Source organism: Xenopus laevis, chromosome 1S (assembly GCF_017654675.1).
Source record: "Xenopus laevis strain J_2021 chromosome 1S, Xenopus_laevis_v10.1, whole genome shotgun sequence".
In the NCBI taxonomy this organism is placed as follows: Eukaryota; Metazoa; Chordata; class Amphibia; order Anura; family Pipidae; genus Xenopus; species Xenopus laevis.
Genome location: NC_054372.1, coordinates 31,712,167 through 31,725,829, shown reverse-complemented (window position 1 = coordinate 31,725,829; position 13,663 = coordinate 31,712,167). Strand labels below are relative to the sequence as shown.

The following is a 13,663-nucleotide window of genomic DNA, read 5'->3' as shown; positions in this document are numbered from 1 at the left end:
ATGTACCAGTGTTGTAGGGCGAACTACAAAGTGGCAAAAATATTAACCAGAACAATAGTCTATATTGGCCATTTCCTCTCCTTCTTCGAACTCTTGAGATCCTTCTTGAAATGAATTTCTGCAATGTTTTTCTTCTGCCAGGAAGCAGTTAATTAGGGCAGTTGTAATCTTCTATATATGAGAGAATAGAGCGGGCATTATTAGCTTGATAGACTGCTGAGCATCCTTCTTTTTTTCCCAAGTACTGAATAAAAGGAACCTTCCAAGTACTCTGAAAAATTCTTTGTTAAACAGATCGCTGAATGAGCCGATAAGATCAACATCAAAAAGGATATACTCATTTATAAAACATTAAACAGGCCAAAAATACAACCCAGCAGGGACACCGCAGATGCATTTTTTGGGTATTTATTCAATCATTTTTGTTTGTACAATACAATAGGACAGGGATGAACGGCCAGAAGTGGAAGTGCTGTTTGCTCTTCCCAATCTGAAATAGTACAGTTCAAACAAAGGAAAATGTTTACAATAACACATTCTTATAACACTTACAACAACGGGTGCTTCCGAGTCCAAGATAGCCATCAGAACCTCACACAACCTTATTTATAAATTACCCAGTAAAATACAATTCAGCAATTTGAAATTATTCTAATTTTCAAAGCCATCTCATACATCAAAATACAGTACTCAGGGTTCAAATAAATGTCACTGATTGCAAAGCACATGAGATTTCCCATGCACACAGGTGGCCATACATTCACGGATGGGCAGACTATGGCTATATGTATATACTTTTTGGTGGGCACATTTGGAACATCCCATTGTCTTGATACAAAATCTTGTCTGCCTATGCCACTTGGTTAAACGTGCCAATATAAATGTGCATGTGCCCAGGGGTGATTTGCCAATGAGGCGAGTTGAGGCTGTAGCCTCAGGCAGCAGCGCCCCACTAGGTAACAGTGGCAGCAAAAATGCTGCTCCTGGTACTTTAAGAGCGAATTTCCGGGGGAGGGGGGGCAGCAGCAACTGCTGCTGCCTCAGGTGGCAGAGGGGCCAGGATCACCCCTGCATGTGCCACATGTAGAGTACTTGCTTCTGGAACAGTCCCAGTCTGGTAATTATAGAATTTTATGTTCCACATCTGTAGCATGGAAGCTTTTTTAATATGTTTCTTACAGTGCTGTTTAATATTCGGTACTACCATGCATGTTAAGGACAGAGACACACGCTGCTATTTCGGGAGATTAGTCACCCAGCGACAAATCACTTCTTCTTCGGGTGCCTTATCTTCCCGAACTGCCTTCCCGCCAGCTAGAAAGTAAATCGCCGACGTGATGGCACTTGGATTGCTTCGGCTTTCCAAAGTCGCCCAAAGTTTCCTACTTCGTTCCGAGTGCCACCCCGTCCAGCATGTCACCAGTCTTTATTTTAAAGGTTAAATTTTCATGCTTTTGGTTTACACTTAATTTTTCTATTTCGTTTTACTATTAAAAGGTGAATTGCACCCTGTTTGGAAGGCATGTTTCTTACATTTGAAATGGTGCAAAATGGCAATAAAAAATGTGTAAGCGCTACCAGAACAAAAGTAAACAATGATAATTAGTTAGAGAATACTCACAGTTCACCCCAGTCTATGGGTCCATATATTTAAGACACAAACAAAAGTTGTGAGTTGCTCCATGGACAGTTTCCATCTGCAACATTGGCTTATGCCGAGGGAGATACTAGCCTGCAGATCTACATTGTTCATTTTAGATTCAAATTGGGATTAGTCGTAGAGCAGAATGGCACTCGGATCGCTTTGGCTTTCTGAAGTTGCCCGAAGTTTCCAAATTCGGGCGGCTTCGGAAATCGAAGCATTCCGAGTGCCACCCCACCCAGGGATTTACATTCTAGCCAGCGGAAAGGCAGTTCGGGGAGATTAGTCTCCCGAAGAAGAAGGGATTTGTCGCTGGGCGACTAATATCCAAAGTTTTTTTTATGAGTCAGCCACATTCAAATGTTAAAAAATTTGGAGAGCAACAGACACATGCAAAAAGTTCCTGGGTGCATCAATTATAAACTGGGGTTGACTATTGGTGGCCCCTATGTGGACTAACAGCCTGCAGAAGGCTCTGCTTGCCAGTGAATGTTGGTTTTTATGCAACCAAAATGTGTTTCAAAGCCAGGAATTCAAAAATAAGCACCTGCTCATGAGCCACTGGTTGGGGGATCACTGGTATAGGGATTAATGATTTTATTTATAAAGAAGAGTTTTTTTTCCAAATTCAGTTTACAATTTACTCAAAGCATTAACTAACTAACTGCTGCAATTACCATTTACATTTCTCAAGCATTTAGAAGTTTTTTTTTAACCTGATATAAAGAACTTGGACATCATCACCTGTTGTTCATTTTGTGTGAATGGCTACAGTTGGCTGAAAAGTAATTTCCTGAACATATTGTAATATTGCCCTGCTTCAAAAATGAACTGAGTAGAGAAGCATCATCTGAAGTTTTTCCGGTCAGCAACGTCGCAAGAGGTTTCTTTTCTCTGGCAATGTATTTTCAGCTGACCATAGCCAGCTGGCTGAAATTAACAGCAGGTGGTGCTGTTGTTTTAACTACATTACATTTCCCAAAATACTGCTAATATCTTGAAAGGTGGAAAAAGAATGTAAATTGCAAACGTGCTTAGATGAGTGCTCTGAGCACATTTACATGCGTTCGTTTTTGAGGGTTTAATTAACTTTCAATTATAGCTAATTAAGTCTTCATCAACCCTAATTCTAGGCTTACTTAAAATCAATTTAGTCATCCAATTTGACTCAGACGTAGCCTGCTGCTAGTTTCAGGTAGGCCCACGGTGTTGCTCTCTTGATGTTAGGCCTACACTGAACGTCTATTAGTCTAATATGCCCTTGCACCTTTAAACTCTATGGGGCAAATTCACTAAGATCCGAAGTTGCGCCGGCGACAGCTTCGCCACACTCCGCCGCACTTCACCAGGCGTAGTTTCGCCAGCGCTCTGCAAATTCACTAAAATGCGAAGTTGCACTCAGGGAGGCGAACGGTAGCGAAATTGCGCTAGCGTTAATTCGTCAAGCAAAGCGAAGTTACGCTAGCGATGCCTAATTTGCATACGGTGCCAAGTTAAAGTACAATGGACGTATATGTAGCACCAAATACATTACACTACACAAGCCTGGGAAAGCTTCATAAAATAAAATAGAGTTGTTATTTTGCCCTATACATGTGCCCACTGTATAGATTAGGTGCCATATGTTAGAAAATGTAGGGGGGAAGGAGGGTACCCCACAAAAAAATTTGCACCATCTTGCACCATTTTCTGCAGGAAACATGCCTTCCAAACAGGATGCAATTCACCTTTTAAGATGGTAAAATTAAATAGAAAAATTAAGTGTAAGTTAAAAGCATGAAAATATAGAAATATATGACCACCAGAAGATAAGCTCTAAAACACAAGAGTAACCGTTAAAATAAAGACTGGTGACACTGACACTCTTACCCACAACAGTGCGGAAAATATTGCTGCATCGACTGATATTAAGTGGAGATACAGCCTGTTTCCCACTTGCTTCACTAGACTAAGTGCAAGCCATCTGGTACAAGGCACCAAAACAAACACATATACATTGACATGTTAAACCAACCTTAAAATCAATGCTTGGCTGATTACTCCTAGAGGAAGCTGTGTAAATGGTTTTACTAACACGTTTTATAAGCAAGCCCATAAGCAAAAAAAATTCACCTACAAGAATGAATTTACAAGTGACTTAACGTGATACAAATCAGTTGATTAGGCACCATTTATACTGTCAAGGCAACACAAGAGAAGCTTCTTTTCTACGCAGGGCTAAAGTCTTCTCCATCGTTGATCATTGTTAACGAGTAATTTGATTTTTAAGAAACCAGTATTCAAAGATTTACCTTTAGTTTGAGGGGATAAAATGGTACAGAACATTTTTCTGTTAAAAAAAAACATTTCTATATTTAAAAGATTTTAGAAATTCTAGGGACTTTCTGTGGCATGCAACTGAAAGCACAAGAGCTTATATAATCATACTATACTCATGCAGACTAAATAGGGTCGGTATTTCAAAATGTCTTTGTTTTATGACATACCAACTTAATAACCATCTCTGGATAAGACTTTTAATCCCAAATAACCATCAAATATATATATATATTTTGTCACCATTGCTTTTAATAATTTGGATACACTTTAGGCAGGGTGAATCCTCAACAGCCATAGTTTATAATATCTCTCTATTTATGACCAGAGGCTGCAGCTGCACAGCATAAATCAATAGCGAGTCATGTCAGGTTGCACTCTAGTTTAAGGTACAGTAGCTACCTCTGCTAAACATGGTGCTGTTACTGTGGGACTGTGCAATTCCATGCAATAATGCATACATATAACCGTATAAATTGCACCAGAGGTATTGGAATAACCTTACACAGAGTAACTATGCTACCATTAACACACTAAAAGGCATTTGCCTCTGATATAATAATCTGTGAAACGTAAGAGCTAACAATATCCGCAGAAGCCGACATTTCCACAGTATTAAATAACAGTTTTGAAACCCTGCTGCCCTTTCAACGGTGGTCCCTAACGGGCTGTGGTTTCACACGCAGATCTAAAAGCCATTAAACTGAATCTGCCCTCCTAACCTCATTTCAAGTGGAAAGTGGGAAACATTGCCAGCAACCACCTGCTGTATTTAGGACATTCCAACTGGGATTGTCAAGCAGCTTTGCAGATCAATCATCATATTAGCAGCATTTCTTCAAACTTAGATTTAAAAAATGGAAAAAAACATAGGACAAAATGATCCCTCCTCAGAGAGAGATTCAAGTCTAGGTGAAAGAAATCTGTGCTCCTTGGCCATACAACATCAACACAGATGTCTCATTGATCCCTAAACTGTGTCAGTGCCTGCCATAAGAATATACAGGAATGGGACCTGTTATGCAGAATGTTTGGGACCTTGGGTTTTCCAGATAACAAATCTTTCCATAATTTGGATATACTATAAAATCATAAACCCAATAGGATTGTTTTGCTTCCAATAAGGATTAATTATATCTTAGTTTGGATCAAGTACAAGCTACTGTTTTATTATTACAGAGAAAAAGGAAATCATTTTTACAAATTTGGATTATTTGGAAAAAATGGAGTCTATGGGAGACGACCATTCCGTAATCCAAAGCTTTCTGGATAATGGGTTTCTGGATCCAACATCTGTACAGTATATACTCGTACAATATTTGTGCTGCAATGCAAGGTGTAGGCAAAATTAAAATCTATAAAATCGCCAGCATATAATGTATCCTGTTTTCAGCTGTTAAAGCTGTGATCATGCTACCAATGAGTGCGCGACAACAACAAGTCCATAAACGAGGTACCGGCAAGGATGACGTAGTCGAGAATCAGGCAAGAGGTTCAAGGCGGGCGGCAATAATTCGAGTCGAAAAGTCAGACGGGAGTCAAAAACCAGGAATTCAGATCATAAACAAATGCTTCAGCAGGAACAGTAAAACTGGAACCAGCTTGGGCATGTCAAAATGGTGGAGGAGCCTTTTAAAGCTAATTTGGCGCAAAAGATTCAAAACCGGCGCTCCACAATGAAGCGGGCGTCAAGACACAGGCATAGTGAAGCTGGGGGTGGGCCGGCTCCCAGTGGGTGCTTCTGCTGCAGTAGGTCCTGATTTTCTGTGGTGGTTCCTCAAGGTGTTTTCCTAGGTGCCTTATCTTTTTCATACTTCATACTTTCATACTAAATCCATTTATATGTTTTTCAATAGCACTTCTTTACTCAAATTTATCTCTCCTCTCATTTTCTTAATCACGATCTCTTTAACCAGGTCTTTTCTTGTTTTCAGCTTCTTGTAATTGAATGTCCCAGCACTGCGTTAAATTAAACATACTAATGGGTATCAGCACACGGAGAGATTTGCTGCCTATGTCCTTTGTCCTGTTGGCGACAAAAGTGCTTGAAAATAGCTTGTCAGTGGGAACCAGGTCAAACGGCCTTGGGTAAAACACATGTATCAAGAACATTTCATAAGATACCAATTTTGTAAGGTGATTCGTATGGTTTACTTCGCGTGGTTCCTAATGACAAGGTATTTTTAATCACCTCGCTGCCTACGGGAGAAGCAATATCCTGCTCCTTATGTGCCATCACCCTTAGAAATAGTCCAGTTTCACATATAAAACACACATAAATGTCTATTATAGATTAATTCTCTCTCCCAGCCCAGTGCCTTGGAGTTTTCTTTGATTCTCTCTTCTACTTCACTCTTGTAATCAAATTAATAAAATCATTTCAACATTTTTGTTTCTAAAGCACAACTGTTCTGTTCATCACCCAAACTGCTTCTAAATCTCTAATTTACTCTCTCACTACACATCTCAGAAGCTGGCACCCAGCCTATTATAACCCCAGCTGGCAGCCCCATACAGTTCTCCAAGCCCTCTTCTTCAGCCATACCACTCTGCCAGTCTCTATACTGGCTTCTGTTACGACCAAGGAAACAATTCAAACTACTGACCCTAACTTTCAAAAGAGATCACAACTCTTTCTCAACCTAAATTTATCTCCACAATGCTCACTACCCTCTATATATTCCTTAAATCTAGTGCCACACAAGGGCTAAAATCAGTCTGCTGACTAGCCTGCGAAAGGGCTCATTTTTTTAATCAAATCAGTTTGCTGACTAGCCCACAAAGGGGCTCATTTTCAGCCTGCACATCTGCAGGCCCATTTCAGCCTCTCTGTAGCACTAGCCTAACACCTAATACCTCTACTGCTTCTCTGGAATTACCTTCAATGTTCCATCAGACTTTCTTCCAATCTTTAAGACTTTAAGCCAGGGGTAGGGTACCCAACCTATTTCACCTGTGAGAAACGTCCACATATAAAAAGAATTGGGGAACAACACAAGCATGGAAAAAGTTCATTGGGGGGCCAAATAAGTTCTGTGATTGCCTATTTTGTAGCCTCTATGTTGACTAGCAGGCTGCAGGAGGCTCTGTTTGTCAGTACACCTGATTTTTATGCAACCAAAACTTGCCTCCAAGTCAGGATTTAAAAAATAAACTCCTGCTTTAAAGCCACTGTGAGCAACATCCAGTGTCAGACTGGGACACCAGGGGCCCACCCAAAAACCTTAGACTAGGGGCCCACTATTATTCTTCCTCTCCTCACTCAGCCTCTATTCTCCTAGTCTCTTTTCTTTACATACTTCATCTATTTAGCCTTTTTGTTTTCATATAAATAGGGAATGGCCACGAATTAGGCTAAATGTTTCGCAGCATGAGGGCCCATGAACACCCGGACCCAGCAGGAGTTTTCCTGGTATCCCGGTGGGCCAGTCCGACAATGGCAATAAGGGGTTGGTGAACAACATGTTGCTGGCGAGCCACTGGTTGGGGACCACTGCTTTAAACTATGGATGCACCGAATCCAGGATTCGGTTCGGTATTCAGCCAGGATTTGCCATTTTCAGCAGGATTCGGATTTGGCTGAATCCTTGTGCCTAGCCGAACCGAATCCGAATCCTTCAAATCGTGTGACTTTCTGTGCACTTTGTGTGTGCCTCTATTTTTCCCTCCCCCTCACTGATTTGCATATGCAAATTAGGATTCGGTTCGGTATTCGGCCAAATCTTTTACGAAGGATTCGGGGGTTCGGCCGAATCCAAAAAAAGTGGATTCGGTGCATCCCTACTTTAAACAACCTCTTAGAGATGCTTACACTCATCTAGCTTAGCATTCCTATATGATACACTCTACACCACTGCCAGTTTCTAAATGCAGTGCTCAGGTCCTCATCTGTTACTTTGCTGACTCTTAATCATGCCCAGCCCTAAGGGGTCATAAATTGCACCCATGCACAGAGCAATTGCATCTGGAAAAATGGCTGCACTCTGCTCCCTGTAGCAAATTGTAATAGAGTAGAGAGTGATTTTGGGCACAAAGCAAAACTGTATTTAGCACGTGCAACAGTTTCAGCTTGTATCTAATCATTGCCTGAGCTGTCATTCTATCTGAGGCCGGCTGTTGATAACCTTGCCTATTACCTACCATACCCCTCCTATTGTATTTCAATCCCTTGGCAAGAAGTCAATAGGGGGCTTGATCTGACTCTACCACTGTAGATTTCTATATTACCTATTCAATCTTTAACAGTATGTTAGACAACTGCTAGCCATCTATTATGTGTCACTTAGCTGCTGAGATTACCAGTCTGTCTATATTCCCTTGCAAAGACAACATATTCTAGATAGGTACCGATGTTCTTCATAGTTCTGTGTCAACAGCACACACAGAACTCATTGCTTTCTTGACCTCATCAATTAATGAACATATTAAATAATAATTATGGACCCAAACAGAACTCTGCAGCACATCAGTTACATCCCTTGTCCATTTAGCGAATGTGTCATTTACAACTACACTCTGAATATAATCATTTCTTTATCCATATACAAACAGCACCACCAAGACCAACATAAGAGAATGCCAAATATTTAGCACTAGATCAAAAGCCTTGGCATAATCTACATAGACAAGATCTATTTCAATACCATTATACAACTTCCTACTAATTACAAGTAGGTTTGATTTTATCTGTCCTTCATAAAAACAGGCTGACTCCTAGTTATGATGCTATTCTCAAGGACAGCAAAATCACTGGGGAAGCCAAATGGTAGGCAACCCTGAGTGATTAGGAAAAATAAAAAGCACTGCTCAAAAAACTCACGTTCCCATAGCTGCACCCCATAAAAATCCGGGTGCTTTGTCCACAGCATCCCCACTGTCCATACAATTTCCACAACCAAGAAAGGACGGCACTCCGGAAAAAAAGCAGGTTCATTGCAGGGACTTGCGGGTAACAACCACCTAACGTGTTTCGGGAATGGATCCCTTAATCATGATTAAGGGATCCATTCCCGAAATGCGTTAGGCAGTTGTTACCCGCAGGACCTTCCAATAACTTCCACAACACAGATGTCAAACTTGAAACATATAAATGGCAGGTAGAACATTTTAAATGAGTGAATATTCTAGGTATTACTCCAATCTATTGGTACCATACAAGAAGAGAGGAAGTCGACAAAAGAAGAAATAGGAAGCCTCCCTAAGAATTAAATAAGCCCTGTAAGTATTCATGGGTGTATTCCACAAGCCCTGGAATCTTGTTCACATTGACTTGTTTGAGTATCATGCCCTGGGTCAGCCACCAATAAGCTGCTTGAGCTGAGTTTTCTGTACAACTACTGCTACAGAGAAAGTCCTGCAACACTGGCCTCTTGATGTATTACTGAGGAATATACATTATGTATTTATTGTTCTGAACCATTCTCAACTTGATGTAGTTAGAAATCATTTTGGGATAAGTCTTTGCAAGGCAAGCAACCAGTTCCTTATTTTGTGCTGTTGCCTTCTTTATACTGCTTTAGAGAACTTTATAATGGTTTCATACATTTTTAAATTACTGCTTCAAAAATGTTTTCCGCTGAGAATGTATCATTATATTCTTTTAATTGAAGTAACACTCTTGCCCTAAAATGGGTACTACTGGGTCAGTAAGATACATTAAATATGACTATAGTATGGTCATTAGAACCTAGCTCTTCTAAACCTAAATGCAATATGGCATTCATTTTTGATTGGGCCCTTAAAGGAGAAGGAAAGGTTGGAGAAGGAAAGGTTAAAACTAAGTAAGCCTGAAGTTGTCTCACGAGGAAACTTCGGGCGACTTTGGAAAACGAAGCTCTCCGCGTGCCATCCCGCCGGCGATTTACATTCTAGCATACGGGAAGGCAGTTCGGGGAGATAAGTCATCCCAGAGTAGAGGAAATTTGTCGACGAGCGACTAATCTCCCCGATGTCTGTCGCATACCCTGTCACCTTACAATAAGGGTTACCAGCAAGTGACAAAAAAATCACTCCAATTTTATTGCTGCTGTGCAACAAATGAAGGAGACAAAGCAGACCCAGTCCTGTTACTTCATCAATGACAGAGTGTATCACAGAGTTCTTTACAGCAAATTTCACACTGTTAAACACAGAAGCCACCTAGATATAATAGCTATAATGTTTTGTTTTGTCATGTGCAGTTAGAAGGGGTTGATGCGTTATAAGCAAGGCCTGACCAAACTTCATTTGGGCCAATTATGCCACCTAGTGCAATAAAGGCACATTAAAGTGCAGTTAAGTAAACTTTACTCTGGTAAGATTGTTTTGTTACCTGAATGTTGCCTCAATCAACAATGGGTACCTGTATCTGACACACACTGATGTATCGTAGTCTGTTGGGTATATCTGGCACTGATACTATAATAAATGTATCACCAACATTCACACAGTGCATACTGCTGTACCAGCCTGCATGCCCACCAGTGATACCAATGTCAGTCTGTATACAGTATATAGCAAGTCTAGAATGGGTTATGCACAACTTTATCACTATTCTAACACTTGAAAATCCAGTCTGAGGCCTTACAGTTGTTGGGGAACCACAATTTCCAGTTTCCCCAGCACAACCTTACTCTGGAGGGCTGCAGTATGTGCACCCCCTGTTATAACAAGTTATCTATGGTTTTACATGTACATGGCATGAACTTGCATATCCCCTAGCAAATAATATTAGCCCATTTGTATTATAACTGGGAACAGTGAGAGCAAACAGGCATAATAATCATTATCCTGCCAGTTACTGACAAGATCCATGTGACAGTTTTAGTACAGGTATGGGATCCGTTATCTTGATAGCCATTATCCAGAAAGATCAGAATTACGGAATGGATGACTGCATTATAAAGAAATTATACAATTTTTTTTTTAAAATAATTTCCATTTTCTCTGTAATTATAAAATAGTACCTTAAACTTGATCCAAACTATTAATTAATCCTTATTGGAAGCAAAACCAGTCTATTTGGGGTTATTTAATGTTCACATGATTTTCTGGTAGACTTAAGGTATGAAGATCCAAACTACGGAAAGATACATTATCCAGAAACCCCCAGCTCCCGAGCATTCTGGATAACAGGTTCCATACCTGTACCATACGCACCAATATATAATATATAACAATGCTGTAAAAGATGTAGCTAGGCGCAGCTTGTTACCATGTAAGATTTGTGTAGATCAGAGATATACAAGCTGTGGACTCCAGCTCTTGCTGAACTAACTAACTAACTAACTGCTGTTTTTGAGTTCTAATGCATACTGATGTATTATACATGATTAGACCATTGCAGCCAAAGCCAAGGCTAAAAATTGCACATTCTAAAGCTGGCCATAGACGCAAAGATCCGGTCGTACGAATCATGGATTCATACAATTTTCGGACCTTGTATTGAGAGTCCCGACATTTTTCGTCCCACGGAGATCGTTGTTCCGTCGATCGGACAGGTTAAAAGATTTCTGTCAGCTGTCGATAATTTCTCTGCATGTATTGCCGTACATTTTTCAGTGGGAGACGGTCATTAGCTTTTGCCAGACATAACTATCGTACGATTGCTGTCAGGGCAGAACATCGGCTGATTCGTGCTCTAACTACTTTATTTGATCGGAATGGTTAGTGGCAGGTCGGAAGATGGGGATGTCCGATCGTTGGAGGATTCGAACAATTGGATCTTTGCATCTATGGCCAGCTTTACTCTCTAACTAGGTGGCTTCCAAGTGGTGCACACAGATGTGAATCCTTTGCCAGAACTCAGATACAAACAAGCATGAAAGTTACTGGGGATGTGAGAATGATATTTCCCCAAAACAAGCTATTATACACCCTAATGCTCCCTAAATTAGCTGGAGGGGGGTTGGTGCGCCCCATAAGTGTCCAGACCAGGTCCACACTGTGCAATTCAGCGAATAGGAATCATACAAGTTTGCAGGCATTCACATACACACATCTCCTGTCTGCTGCCTTGTGCTGCTTCAGAGGGTCAGGAAGCCACCAAACATAGGGGAGAGGGGGTAATGCCACTTACTGTTTGCCTTGTGTTCCAATCTGTGCAGGGACTTGGTGCTGTAATGCCCCTCTGTGCTGGGAACCGTGGGGAGACCTGCAGGCAGATAGGGCTCTGGGCAAGCACAGGCTATCGGGTGTCTGACAGATCACTTTCATGGGGGGAGGTGGAGCACAGTTTGGGAGGGAATGTGACACTGAAGCAGCCAATAAGAGGCACCGCTCTGTAGCACTGAGACGCCTTCCCATATACTTCATTATGAATTGGGGTTTTTTGGCAGAGGTGGTTGGTTGTGTTAGTACAACTTGTACAGGACATGCTCATATCTCAACTAAACAGTGTGAACTATAAATCCCAGCATGCTCAGCAGACACAAACGGTGAATGACAAATCCCACGTGTCATGTTAGCTGCACTGACAAATATATTTAACAACTAATCCCAGCTTGCACAGTTGAACTAAACTGAGGTGCCCATTACCAGTGCATGGCCAGGACATGTTAGCGCTACAGTCACAGGATATATACTAGTGCTCCATTGTACCACCGGGTGCCTAATCATGGCTAATGCTACTTATGCTGTTTTTCCATTGTAATAGTATATACCGGAAATAGGGTTACCACCTGTTCGGTTTTGACCCGAACAGTTCGGTTTTTCTAAGGTATGTTCGGGTCTCAACTTTCTGTTCGGTTTTCAGCCTTGTGAAACCTGAATAATAATCTGGCCAGTAAATGAAAACCAATTAAATACCAAAATACTCTCCTTGACATGGTTTAGTTATTATCAAGTGTAGTTCATTTCTTGTTATTACAGAAATAAGCAAATCAATTAAAAATAAGAAATAGTTTTTCTAAATGAGCATTGATGTATTTCAAATTGTCTGGATAACTGATTTCTGTATAATAAATGCCCGACCTGTAATTAAAGGATTGGTCTTACTCATCGGGAAGAATAGATAGAAGTAGGGTTTCCAGCCATGTGGGTTTCAACTGGACATCTCAGTTTGCAAAGGGCTGTCCTTTCGAAACTTTCTGTCCCATTTAAAACATTGCGAAAACTGAACAGAAATCCAGCCAGTTGAATACAAGTGATGCAATTGCCTCTGATGTCATCATGCCCACCCCAACATCACTGTTCTATCCCCAATGCTATCTGCCCCGCCCCCTTTTATTCGGGTTTAGCCACCGGCAAAGATGGTAACCCTAACCAGAAAGCATGATGGTGTCCTTTGCACTTTATATATCCCCTACTAGAACTATCCCTAGGTGCCCTAAAGAGAAGGGTCCCTCACAGTTACCAAACTCCTGTCAGCCAACAGGGTTTACAGTATCCTAGTAGGATCTCCATTCACTGGCCAAGTTATACAATGAAAGAAAGAGTGCAGGTCCCCCTACCCATCATACTTCTGATTTGCTACAGTGGCCACTGGCTGGCTTCATTCAGGAGCCCATGCATCATGCTAAGGGTCGGATTAATGCACACGCTCTCCTAGGCAATAGCCTAGGGGTCCATGTAGCTTTTTTAATATATTTATTTGTGCTGCTGGATCCTATGGTGCGCTTCTGCGTGTACATGTGTGTGGGCCTTGATGCCTGCAGATCCAGTGACGTCACTGGCATAACCTAGGGTTGCTACTTGTCCGGTTTTCACCAGGACAGCCCAGTTTTTTGA

The 13,663-nt window shown here is 41.1% G+C and overlaps 1 protein-coding gene across 4 annotated transcripts in view; it reads right to left on the bottom strand.

Moving 5' to 3' along the window:
* The window catches only part of slc7a2.1.S (solute carrier family 7 (cationic amino acid transporter, y+ system), member 2, gene 1 S homeolog), an 81,950-nt gene that overhangs the window by 41,927 nt on the left and 26,360 nt on the right, over positions 1-13,663 (bottom strand). For 3 of the 4 annotated variants that reach the window (XM_018243169.2, XM_018243170.2, XM_041579495.1), the window contains exon 1: positions 12,015-12,090. The exons of the other annotated variant lie outside the window; for it this stretch is intronic. The gene's annotated coding sequence lies outside the window, so the exon portion shown is untranslated. Of the gene's footprint in view, positions 1-12,014; positions 12,091-13,663 lie in introns of those variants that run through there. 4 annotated transcript variants of the gene reach the window in all.